The sequence below is a fragment of the Canis lupus genome, chromosome 35 (assembly GCF_048164855.1).
Source record: "Canis lupus baileyi chromosome 35, mCanLup2.hap1, whole genome shotgun sequence".
In the NCBI taxonomy this organism is placed as follows: domain Eukaryota; kingdom Metazoa; phylum Chordata; class Mammalia; order Carnivora; family Canidae; genus Canis; species Canis lupus.
The window spans coordinates 13922152-13935459 of NC_132872.1; the positions used below are offsets into that span (position 1 = coordinate 13922152).

Consider the following 13308-nt stretch of genomic DNA (forward strand, 5'->3'; position numbering starts at 1 on the left):
GCCAGGTTTTGGGGGGCGGGGGAGGCGGATGAGGATGGGGGAGGTTCTCAAACACTCAGTGGTTCCAATGCTATCTTCGCATTGGACCTACTTGCAGCTCTATTACAAAACACCAATTCCCCAGGCTCTACTCAAAACCCAAGAAAGCAGGAATTTTAGAAGTGGACCTGGATAGTTGGCATTAACAAACAAAAGGCAAAACAAAAAAAGTCCCTGGGTGATTCTACTACGGGGGCCCGTGTTGAAAACCACGAAGTCTGATTCGGAGCAACATAGTTAAGGGTATATGCAGCTGAGGGTAAAAAGCATAAAAGCAGAAGACACGATGATATGCTGAATGTATGGGTGGCTGGGTGGGTGTCTTTTCCGAATCAGAAGAACTCCTGTGATAGGAGACCCCAACTTAGGGAACAGGTGTTGCCCAGTTAGGAAGCTTCTGTAGGTCCTTCTGGCACCATGATTCATTGTCGCTGTCCTGTATATGGATGGGGCAGGGCCATCCCGGGCCACCCCCCCAGCCTAAGGCCCTGGGAGGGGACTTGCCGCAGGCATGCACTGGGCCTCCATCCTGGGCTGCTCTCCGCAGCCAGCGCCAATCTGGCAGCCGCACAAACCTCTGCCACCCGGTGCTTTCTGAATGATATCCCTTCAGCTTCAGCCCAGGGGCTCTGGCTTTTCTGTTTGTTTTCTTTTTTCTTTCTTATTGAAGAAGCTCAAGAGAACTTAAAAGCAGACCCTTGAAAGCTAAGCATTTCTAATCACATAAAGGTGTCTCTGCAGGGCCTGGGCTGAAGAGGGTTTGTTTGGGGGCTTTCATCTTTCCCTGTATCCCCTTCCTTCTTCAAACAAATCTTTCTGGGCTCTTATCCACCCAGCTTCTTAGCCGGACGCCCACCCCCACCATCTCCGTGTTTGGGGCCCAGAGAGTAAAGGAGCGGAGGGGGTGGCTGAGGGCCTGAGGGGGAAGGGAGGGAGCTTTCGGCCCCCATGCTGGGTCCAAGGAGACTTTGTGAGAAAGCCCCTCTCCATCTGCAGCCCAGCCCGGTGGGAGTCAATTAATTCTGAATAACCTAAACCGACAGAGGTATTTGCATTCACAACCTGACTGATGACCGTATAAAATTGATTTATGAATTAAAGTGCTTCCCCTCCCTTTATCCCAATTCAGGCTGTAATTGATTATACGTGCTGCAGCGAAATTAAATAAAAGAAAATTAAAAAGAAAAGAAAAAGGAAAGTGAAAAAAAGAGAGGCCCTTGCTTGGCGGTCCGGCCTTCTCAGGGCTCCTCGGGATTAGCCATTCTATTCATCACATATCAGTTTTTATTTAAAAAGTTACTTCCCCCTTTGTCTCCACCCCACCGCAGCTCCCCCCACCTCTGCTAACAGCAGCCTCCTCTCCTGCCTTGGCCTCCTCCCACTGGCTGATTCTCTGGGGGGTGGGAGGGAAGGAGTCAGTTCCCCTCCTGTTCCCTGGACAGGGAGAAGCAAGGAGGGCTGGTCCCAGGTAGCACTGTGCCCACAGACACTGAGGAGTGAGCAAGGATGTCTTCTATCATCTGCCTCCCTCTTTGGTATGAGTCTCTCCCCTTGCCCCCTTTCTGACTGCCCCCCACTCCGCATGCACACAATCAAAATTTCCTTGTTTGAAATGTTCTCATAAATATGTTTTCAGTGAGACATATATTAAGGATAGCCTTTTTCAGGGTTCGTTCCGCTCAGTTACCAAAGAATAAAGTGTTGGAAAAAGGAATAGATCTCTAATTGAAAAATTTCAAGCTCCTCTGCCTGGGAGGTGACCGTTTCTTGGTGGAAGGTGGGTCTAGAGTAGTGGACTAGGGGAGCTGGATCCAAACCTCCTCAAGAGCATGAGAACAGGCTTTGGAAGTTGGATGCAGACCGAAAATTATGAGTCGTATATCCTTGTGCAAGTCACTTAACCTTTCTTGCTTTCATTGATTCCCATTTAACATAGGGATAAAGGCCTAAACTGAGGTAATGCGTGTAAATCCCCTTGAAGTGGGGCTCCAAAAACATGGCGGGTCCTGCGCAAATATTAGAGCCTACTTCCTTGCTCAGTTTGCTTATGAAGCAGGGCAGGGCTGATGCAAGAGCTCTCTGGCAGTAGGATAATCAATAGCTTTCTCCCAACTCCAACCCACTGTTGCTATTTGAATGACAGACAGAGAACTGTTTTTCATTGCCAATCAGGTCTTGAGAGCAGACTACTTCTTTATTTCTGCATCCTCAGAGATCCTGGTGCACAAAATACATCACAATGAGACCCTCCCCCTCAATTCACCTCACTGTCTCTTCACCTTTTCGTTTCCCCCTTCTACCTCAGGACTGCCAACACTGGATCCCCAGTTCCTGCTATTGCTTTTTTCCTGCCTTAACTGTTGTCTCACAGACCCACTTCCCACTGTCCTCCCTTCCAGTCTTTGACAGGTAGGTATCGGTTCTCTCTCCGCTAAAGTGCTAACGTGCCGTTTTATGGGTGATCTCCTGTGAAGCACTGTGGGCCACATTTCACACACAGTTAAACAAAAGAGAGAGAGGTTGCATGGGCCTGAGCATCAGAAGCCCACTTGCTGACAACCAGCATGATGCTCATGTTCTCCAACGAGGAGCTCTTTCGGAATCAGATCTCTGAAGGTGCATGTGGAGTGGGAACCCCCAAGGAGTCACCATGACACTATGACAATTGGATATCGCCTTTGGGGAATGTTCACAAGGTGAGCTAGATGATGAGTGAGCTCCTGATAAATGTTCAGGCAGCTCGGAGGTGCTAACCTGACAGGAGGTTTTAGTGGCCTGGAAGCCCCTTATCATCTCAGGAGAGCGAGACAGCCGTACCCTGAGGTGGGCTCAGGCATCTTGAAACTTCATATGAAGACCCTACTTCAGGGATCCCTGGGTGGCGCAGCGGTTTGGCGCCTGCCTTTGGCCCGGGGCGCGATCCTGGAGACCTGGGATCGAATCCCACGTTGGGCTCCCGGTGCATGGAGCCTGCTTCTCCCTCTCCCTCTGCCTGTGTCTCTGCCTCTCACTCTCTCTGTGTGACTATCATTAAAAAAAAAAAAAAAAAAAAAAAAAAAAGACCCTACTTCCAGCTGACCTGCAAATTTCCTTTTTTGAAATGCAATGAGGGAAGGAAGGCACTTTGGCTATTTTGGGCCCTTTACCGGTTAGTATGAAAAGCAGAGTGTGCAGTCTGAGGAGACAGACCACCGCTGCAACTTTGCTAATGGAAGCTCTGCATCCACAGAAAACCCAAATACATTTTAATATATGTGGAAATCAGGGGAGAGCAAAATAACACACAGAAGAACCCAACGGAAGACATCTAAAGTGGAGAGTTCTTTAATAAGAATGTCCCCCTTTTTATAAGATTTATTCCTTTTTTTTAGAGAGGTGGGAGTGGAGAGCAGCAGAAGGGAGCACTCCATGCTGAGTGCGGAGCCCCACATGGACTTGATCCCATGATCCTGAGATCATGACCTAAGCAGAAATCAAGAACCGACTGAGCCAGCCAGGTGGCCCAAGAACATCCCTTTTTAAGTGAACCAGAGAACTTGACTATTTCCCTGAGGCTGGAAAGGTGATAAGAATAGGGTATCAGATAGTATCTAGCTAGCTGGGGATTGGCTACAGAAGATGAAAGCTTTCTGTCTGTGGCTTGGCATAACACCTCCAAGTGACTTCTAGGACACTTTCTAGGACAGAAATCTAAGTTTCATGGGCCAGAAGCCCTGGTGGTCATGGGCTCCCCCAGGTCGGCCTAGACTGCCTTTTCTCCATGATGGTGATATCTTAGAGCTCATCTCACCCTGGTCTGGGATCAGACCTTAGGCAATTTGGGTAGAACTATGACCTTAACTTCTGCCATAGTAAGCTTGGGGGAGGACCAAGAGCAATTGTGAGGAATCAGTAAGTCGTGAGGGACCAGTCAGTCGATAAGCCAGGTAGGAAAAGTGTGAGGATATAGACTTCTGGAAGGCTTGCTCTTGTCACTCAGCTTCAAAATGAGACAAAGCTGTACATGGATGCTTAGAGCAGCTTTAGTCATAACTGCTAACGCTTAGAAGCAGCCAAGATGTCCTTCAGGAGGTGAATGGAGAAACTGTGGTACTTCCATATGATAGGATATTATTCAGTGATAAAAAGAAATGAGCCACCCAGCTACCAAAAGATACAGAGGCACCTTAAATGCTTATTACTAAGTAAAATAAATCAATTTGAATGATTCCAACTATCAGGCAATCTGTATGGTTCCAACTACATGAGATTTTGGAAAAGGCAAAAATATGGAGACACTAAAAGTATCAGTGTATGCCAGGGGGTAGAGGGGCGAGAAGAAGTGATGAAAAGGTGCAACACAGGGGTTTCCAGGGCAGTGGAACTACTCTGTTTTCATACCATAATTGTGGATATGTTTCATTGTGCATTTCTCAAAGCCCATAGAATGTGCAACACAAAGAGTGAACCCTAATGTAAACTAGGGACTTTAGCTAATAACAGTCAACCAGTATTGGCTCATAGTAAGAAATGTACTAACACCAATACAGGATGCCAATAGTAGGGAAACGACAGAGGAAAAGGAATAAGGGAATGGAAAGGAAGAGACGATATATGGGAACGTTCTGTACTTCCGTTCAATTTTTCCAGAAACTTAATACTGTTCTAAAAATAAAGTCTATTATTTAAAAAAGAGAGAAAGAGAGCCCTTTCTTCAGTATTGACTTTTAGCTGCTTGTTGGAAAGATCCTATGTAAATGTCGACTTACTGAATCATTCTTAATGAAAGGCAGAAATGACTTCTGAAGACATAAAAACAGCTTGCTAATATAAAGAAAAAGATTCGGGCTGCAATAATACCAACACTGTTGGTGTTACTCAGTAAGGCAGAGGAGCCGAGGAGCCGTCACTGCAGTGGTATCATCCTATGCTCAGGACAGTCCACAGGGTGCTCTCACCAGCAGAATCTGATCCTCTGTAAGCAGTGACTTCCTATGACCGTCCAATGACAAAGAGAACAAAAGGTCCAAATCCCCACTTATGGAAAGAAAGGCAATCTGCAGAGGATGGATGAACAGGTGTTGAAACCACAAAAATGAGATCCTGGGATCAGTGTTGCCGTAATGGCCTAGTCCGAGATTCCTGGCAAGTCATGCAGCCACACAGATGTTTTTCTTTGAGTATCTTCACCTCTGGTGTCCAATTGGTTTGCTTGCCATTCTCAGCGCAGACATTTCTTCTGAACTCTTGCCCACAAATGGAACAGAAAATGTCCTTTCTTTTGCTTAGAGAAAGCCCAATCTTACTTTTGTGAGTTCTGCATCTTCAAAAATTCTGGACAGTCTGTCTGGGCTCCAGTCCCAAGCTAGGATTACCTTCCTAGGTGCCAGACTGTGGCCCAGGCCAGACAAACTTTACTCCTATCTTTGCTGTGATACTTTGTCTACTTGGCCTAGTTTCCCAGTTGTTCATTGCTCTTACACTCAGCAATTAGACTTCAGGGAAATATGCCATTTATATATAACATTCTCTCGAATTCATCTCAACAAATTTGTCTGACCTACAAAACAAGACTGCAGAATCTGCAAAGAAAAATAATAGTTCTTTTCCTTGGAACCTGGTTCTCTAGCTAAGATGTAGATGTAGATGTAAATTGCATGAATAGAGAACAGTTCGAAGCCAAGATAATAAACGAGGGCTTGGCGTTGAGGTACTGTCTGTATATGTGAATGCCAAGAGGATTCAAGGAAAGGAGCGGATACCTGTGGGAAAACCTTGTCAGCGAAAACTTTTGGGAAAAACTGATATGTAAGACCTAGAAGGAGATTTGTTTGTTCTAATGTACACATTTTCCTTGGCCCAGCAAAGTAACTAAAAACAATTGTGGTTTCAGTGTTCAGGGAAAAGAGAGGAAAAACTAGTAAAACCAACTTGGGGGAGCAGAGGAAACACAAGGCAAAAGTAAAATATGTCACCAACCATGTATTTTTTCAGTTGAGTTATTCAGTATACTTTTCCCACTTGTATGTGATTATGAAGCTTTAAACCAGGTGATTTTCTTTAAAGATTTTATGTATTTATTCATGAGGGACACACAGAGAGGCAGAGACATAGGCAGAGGGAGAAGCAGGCTCCATACAGGGAGCCTGATGTGGGACTCGATCCTAGGACCCTGGGATCATGACCTGAGCCGAAGGCAGATGCTCAACCACTGAGCCACCCAGGCGTCCCAAACCAGGTGATTTCAAGACATTTCCTGTATCATCCTTTTCTTCCCCCGCCTTTTTTTTTTTTTTTTTTTTAAATCTTGCCTTTACTTCTAGTGGTGTTGGAATAGGAAATTAGTAGGATAAAGATCAAGACTTGATTTTACCGAAATTAAAGTTGCCAACCATAACTCAAGGAGTCTCAAATAAGATGCTATAAATCGTGTGGAGTTCAGGGCACACATGTAGAAGGTGAGGGAGGGAAAAGGAAGTGGAAGAGCTGTATTAACTGTGTTTTAAAAGATAAGTCACTTCGAACTCTGCAAATGAACAGGCCATCAGAAAACCTGAGGCGTGGCCAGCACTTCTAAGGGCTGGAAAACAACCGTGGACTCAGAACATTGTTTATGTTAGTAATAATCTCTCTTTGGAAAAGGAGGACAGTGGTCCTGACACCTAGGAAGTACTATAGTATTAGTTTTTATTATTCACATGTGATAAATAAACACAAAGGGTAAAAAAAATATATATGTAAAAACCCAGTCACTCTTAACATTTGGTTGGTATATTATTTTTAAGTAACCACATGTTTGCTCTTTCCAAAATAAATGATATCTAGGATGGAAATGAGACAGTTTAAATCAATGTTGGTCTGGGTCTAATAACAAATTCATGTTTTTGTTCAGATGAGGAAATAAACTTTAATAATTACATTAAAATGACCTTTGATTGCCTGATATTAAGATGTCCAAGACAGGCGAATGTTTAGACTATTTAAAAACACCATACTTTTTTTTCTTTTTTTCTGATTAAAGACTGGTTTAAGAGGATAAATCAGTATCACTAGAAATGCAAGTCTTTCCCATCAGAAGAACCTTCTTTTGTCTTTGGGGCCAATGTTCCAAATCTGTTGGAAGAGCGAGTTGTCTAGTTCCTTGAGGTTCTCTGCTGGCCCCCACGAGTCCTTGTGCCACACCAAAACTCTGCTTGCTCTGGATGGATGTCCTTGCCATAGAATGGCCCCCGCTGGTCGAACCACGTGCTGGAAGATGCAGGCAGAAGAAAAGGGTCCTTAAGTGCTCCTCAAAAGCTGTGCATTCAGTGGAGGAAATGAATAGCTGGCTAGAGAACTCATCCGTCCTGGCTAGTTGGAAAGGAACATCCCGGAGACTGCCTCATTGAATTATTTCCTTCTGAGAAACAAAAAAGTGGGGATACACAGTATCTTAGCTGCCTGAAAGACGTCTCTTCTATTTCTTCCATCTGTCAACATCTGTGAGTCTAATAATTGTCCTGGACCTCAGTTCCTCATGGCTACTTTGGTGAGGGGGACCCTGCACATCATATGTCAACCTCTAATCGTCTTTTAAAAAGACACATTTCAGCTCCCCCAAATTACTTTTTTCTTAAAGTACAGGAATTTTGTTTATCTGACTTCCTAGAGCTATTGCACAGGAATATTCCAGAGGCAATTTTTCCATTAAAAGATGCTGGACAACAGAATGGCAACCTGAGGAGGAAAGAGTCAGAACTGCTGCATGGACATAACTCATCTCCACAGAAGGTCAGGAGCAATTTGAGGTGAAGTGCAGTTTTAGGGAAACCTAGTCTTGCTAAGAAAAATGCAGAGAAAATTTATTCCAAATAAAGGCCAAAATTAATTTTAAGAGTTTTCTTGTGTGAACAGTTGAATGTTTATGCAAATATTACGTTTTGAAAGGAAGAACAGGAGCAGGAAGGTGAGGCCAGTATTAAAAGGAAAGAACTAAGAGTCAAAATCATCGGTTTGTAGATTACCTGATAAACAATTCTGGTTTTGAAAACAACTTGGAATTCTTTTTTTTTTTTTTTTATGATAGTCACAGAGAGAGAGAGAGAGGCAGAGACACAGGCAGAGGGAGAAGCAGGCTCCATGCACCGGGAGCCTGATGTGGGATTCGATCCCAGGTCTCCAGGATCGCGCCCTGGGCCAAAGGCAGGCGCCAAACCACTGCGCCACCCAGGGATCCCCACAACTTGGAATTCTTAAAAGTTATTTCAACGTGCATAACTTCACATGATACTCATAGCAGGGGTAACTGCTTTTTTTTTTTTTAAGATTTTATTTATTTATTCCTAAGAGACACAGAGAGAGGCCGAGACATAGGCAGAGGGAGAAGTAGGCTTCCTGTGGGGAGCCTGATGCAGGACTTGATCCCAGGACCCCAGGATCACACCCTGAGCCAAAGCAGATGCTCAACCACTGAGCCACCCAGGCATCCCCAGGGGTAATTGCTTTTATTTTTATTGTGAGTATCTTTAGTTTTGAGACTATGTCCTATAAAGGTATGAATTTTGAAAATATAAAAGTCCTTGGAAGATAATTTTCTATGGGTCTGAAGACAAATCAGTCTTCAAGGTGTGATAATGGTGCTTTTCCAATTTTCTATTTGGGCTTAACAATTTTAGCATGTAAACATCATCATTAATAGAAGGGAAAAAATAAATGTTCCCTCTTAAAAACAAAACAAAACAAAACATGAGACTGTTCAATAAATAAGATCTATTGTAAAATTAGAAATTTGGTTTCAACTCTGAGGATGAAGTTGTAAAGAGTTGGCCACTTTTGATTCTGAAGTGGGTCTTTGTAGTTGTCTCCTGAACCCCTGGAATAAAGAGGGTTGATTTGCGATGGAATCTCCAGAGCCCGCAGTCATATATTACAATATGTTGTAAATCCAGAGGGTACAATATAGATTTCACAGGGGGCCCGGGGGTTAATTGAAATTCCATCTGTTTCTTCTCTGTGGCAAACTTAGTATCCTGGGATATTAGCTCAGGATAAGATATGACATTTACAACTTTTTAATTTTTAGGCTAAAGTAGAAGTTTGTCTAAATCTGCTCCTCCCTTTCTACATCTTACCTTCTATTAAAAAAAAAAAGTTTACAAGACAGCCTCTATTTTCCCCACAGCTGCCCCTGAGGCAGCCCCCCTTCTTTCCAGTGCATGCCGGGCAATGCCATGTATTCTTAGACTCCCAATGGCCCCCATTACTGTCAATTAGTTACGGAATGCTACAGGGATTCATGCCTGACAGCTCGGGTAAAGGCAGGAGAAATGGGCCCAGTAGGGAGCGAGGGGCCTGATTCTTTTTTGTGCACAAGAAATACCTTTCTCAGCAAAGCTTTTAATGGCCTTCCCTTCATTCTTTCCTTCTGCTCTAGCGCTGCGCCCCCCATGATCCCAACACATCATATACACATGCGCTCCTATCTTCACACACTGACACGTTTGTGTGACTATCGCCCAGGACTGTGAGAACTCTCTGGGCAGGAGGCTCTGAAATGTCCTTATAACCCCTGAAAATTACAGAGCTTTAACATTCCAGTATATATCTTTGCCTTAATCTGATTCCTAACTTCCTCTCTTCAGTAGGTTTCTTGTTACCAAGTGCCTCTTTGGCCTCTGGCTTTTTAGCATATTTTCCTTCTGCAGCTCTCCTCCTTCCAAAGAAGAAATGCATTCTCCCCCGGCCACAGGCTCTGGGTCGGGAGCCCACTGTACCATGTGGTCAGAGCTGGGCAGGCGGTTGTGCTTGGCCTCTCTTGCCACTCCCAGGCCTTTCTGACTTCTTCCTCTACTTCTTGCCTTCTCCTCTACTTTCCCACAATTTCTCCCTTTCCTCCTCCTATCTGTGCCTAGATCGTTCCATTTACTCTGGAGGCTTGAGGCCAGGGGTTTTGTTGTACTCATTTTTGTTCTCTCTCTTCCCTTCCTTACCCACTCCAAGTATTTATCACAACAGGACAAAGACTTTGTTTTGTTCACCAACATATCTGTACTCCATAGACTAGCACCTGCCACAAGTAGGAGCTCAGTAATATGTGTTGAGAATGAATGCATGCGTAAAAAAGCATTTAATGCCATTGGTGGTATTCAGGGTTAAGGAGCACCCAGCATCCCATCGAAATGGTCTGCTGTTCCTAGTCTGCTGTCTTTGCTTTCTTGTAGGAGTCTCAGCCTTTTCTTAGCATTTGTAACAAAGATACACTTAGGAAAAGCCTACCAGGAAAATAACATGTCCCAGCAGGAAATAAATACAATGCTTAAAGTGATTACACTTCTCTGATGGGTTTGAAAAAGATGACAGAGTAAAGGTATAAGATGATGACACACTAGAGAAAAACACTCTCTGGGGCAATTCATGCCTGGGTTACACACTGTTCCAGGCCCTTCCTCTCCTGGAGCCCAGCCTTGTGGGGGGTGTTGAAGAGTAACCCAAGGACAGTTTCAGCCCATCAAATCCAGACGTCTATTATAAAGGGCAGAGGAAAGATCCAGAAGGCAATATGATGGAAACAGGGAGGAATGTAAACATTGGAGGGATTTCCTGAGCCCAAGAGTAAGGCTGCAGGCATCTCTTTTAGGGCTCTTGCCCTTGACACTTGACACTGCCCACAGCAGGACTCTGGTCTGCAAAATGCAGCTATTTTATTATGGTCAACCCATCACCACCCACATATTGCTGTAAGAGTCTTACAGATTCATTAAGCTTCGTATTTATGCCATCTGAGAGATACTTCCAATGCTGTCTATCAAATCTGTCTTACTTCAGTGCTTTTCAAATGTTAATGTGAATGTAAATCACCTGGCAATCCCATAAAAGTGCCGATTCTGGGGAGTGTCCTGGGTTTCTGCATTTCTAACAAGCTCCCAGGTGATCTGTTACTGCTGGTCCACTGACATACTGAATAGCAAGACTTTATTTCATGATCTTGGCAAGAGGTAGAGAGGGCTTTGTAAAGATAAGTTGACTCTAACCTGAAGGAGAGAAGCCAAAGTCTCATTGATAAAGATTCTGACTCCTCAGCTAAGAAAAAAGATGTATTTATTATGATTCTCATAGCTTTCCTTTTTGGTGAGTATATGAGGTGCTTGGAAATAATCAATGAGGAGATCCCTGGGTGGCTCTTCAGTTTATCACCTGCCTTTGGCCCGGGGTGTGATCCTGAAGTCCCAGGATTAAATCCCACATCGGGCTCCCTGCATGGAGCCTGCTTCTCCCTCTGCCTGTGTCTCTGCCTCTCTCTGTGTCTCTCATGAATAACTAAATAAAAATATATATAAAAAAAGAAATAATCAATGAACTCATGAGCTAGATACGCTAACTCTGTTTGTCCAGTGTATATTCAATGCTTTTTCTACCCACTTGAACAAGAATTCTATTACAAAGTTTCAATTTTGTTTGTTTTTGTTTTAAACAGTGGAGTTACTTCATCATGAAGAAAGAAATGAGTCATTGTAGGATAAGGCATGAGGTTACTTGGAAAAGAGTATGATCAGCTAACTACTTTGTTTCTTTCCTACCTGCTAAAGAAGGGGCAAAGAAGAGGTAAGGTCCATAATAAAGTTCCATTGGTAGCCAATAAATATGATTCTGATTGGAAAGACGCACAACAGAATATCCACACCTGCATATGGTTAATCCTGCCCGAGGTATCTGGTGCTAGGTGCCATTTGGGAGTGCAGATCCAAAAGGAATGGACAGTCTAATTTGGAAAGAACACAGTAGGGGATCCCTGGGTGGCTTAGTGGTTTAGTGCCTGCCTTCGGCCCAGGGCGTGATCCTGGAGTCCTGGGATCGAGCCCCACATCCAGCTCCCTGCATGGAGCCTGCTTCTCCCTCTGCCTGTGTTTCTGCCTCTCTCTCTCTCTCTCATGAATGAATAAATAAAGTCTTTTTTAAAAAAGGAATATAACACAATGAAAATGAAACAATAATTTAAAATGTAAACTATAATTTTTCATTGTTCATAAACTTCCAGGTGTTCATGGGAGTTAAAGGGAGTTTATGGGAAGAAGAGATTGAAATTGAGATGGTCAGGGAAGGTTTTCTAAAAGGTAAGATATGAATTGGAATTTGAAAGAAGGTTAAGCCAGGAGATATGGGAACAGAGTGATGAATGCATCAGGAAGGACAAACAACTGTGCAGAGGCCAGAAAACATAAAGTGTGATGGGGGCTTATGGGTAGAACAGTCTGCTGGAGTGATTTATTTAAAGGAAATATGGTAGAGAGAAATGTAAGAACAACAAAGTTGGGATCAGATTAAGAAAGGTCTTGAATGTTAGGCTACAAAGGTTGGACTGATTCTGATGATGATGATGATGATAATAATAATAATAATGATAATAATAACCACTGTATATTTTGAGTAGAAGAGTACATTTTAACCAAAGTATTCTAATAAGTTGATTTCAATAGCCCAAGTGTAAGGCATAATTATTAGGATGGTAGCAAAGGACACCAACTATGTGGGATAGAAGGGTTGACCAGAAGGAATCATAGACTTTAGTGACTAATTATACTCAATGAGTGGGCAGTGACCTTGAGGCTTGAAGTTAGTAAAATAGAAAATAATGTGTGGGGATTTAATTTGAGATATTTTAAGTTTTAAGTACTATGTGGACATATAAGTGGAAAAATCCAATAGATAGTTGGAAGTGTGACAGTAAGACCCTGTTGAGACAGGGTGGTGACTGAAACCTTGGGAGTGGAAAACAAGGAACTCCAAGGAGTTTCTCCAAGGAAAAAACATGCAGATATTGAATCTGGGGAAGTGCCCCTAAGTATGGCCCAGATGGGAGAAGAAGCAGAGGCACACAGAGAATGAAAGAAGAGAGGGGAAGATGGGGTGACAGGGGCTACAGCACTGAATGCCACAGAAGAACCCAGCATGACCAGATCAGGGGAAGGTCCTTCAAGGCTACTGGTGCCTTTCCCAGTGTGGGCAACTCAGAGTGGAAGAGTGAAAACCAGATGACAGGAGACTAAGGGGTGAGCAAGTCATAACAAAGAAAGAATTTATGGACTTTTCTTTAGGCAAAAGTAAAAATAGAATGGAAACTGAAGGGGAAATTAAGACAAGTGTTGTTGTTGGCCTTTACATCTATTATAATGGTGACATGATTTTTTTTGTGTATTGATTAAGGGAAAGGAAAAAAAGGGGAGAGAAAAAAATAGTATTTTAAAAATTGCAGAGGAATGGGAATTTGAGGTGGTAAAATCCTGAAGGAGATGGGCTTCCTGAGAAAAGGTGAGC

The 13308-nt window shown here is 43.4% G+C and overlaps 1 protein-coding gene across 2 annotated transcripts in view; it reads right to left on the bottom strand.

Annotated features, from left to right (window-relative positions):
- Window positions 1–6815: 6815 nt before the first annotated feature.
- Window positions 6816–13308, bottom strand: part of GTPBP8 (GTP binding protein 8) — a 76007-nt gene continuing 69514 nt past the window's right edge. The window contains exon 8 of one of the 2 annotated variants that reach the window (XR_012024395.1): window positions 6816–7266. The gene's annotated coding sequence lies outside the window, so the exon portion shown is untranslated. The remainder of the gene's footprint in view (window positions 7267–13308) is intronic. The other variant, XR_012024396.1, reaches the window with a different exon arrangement.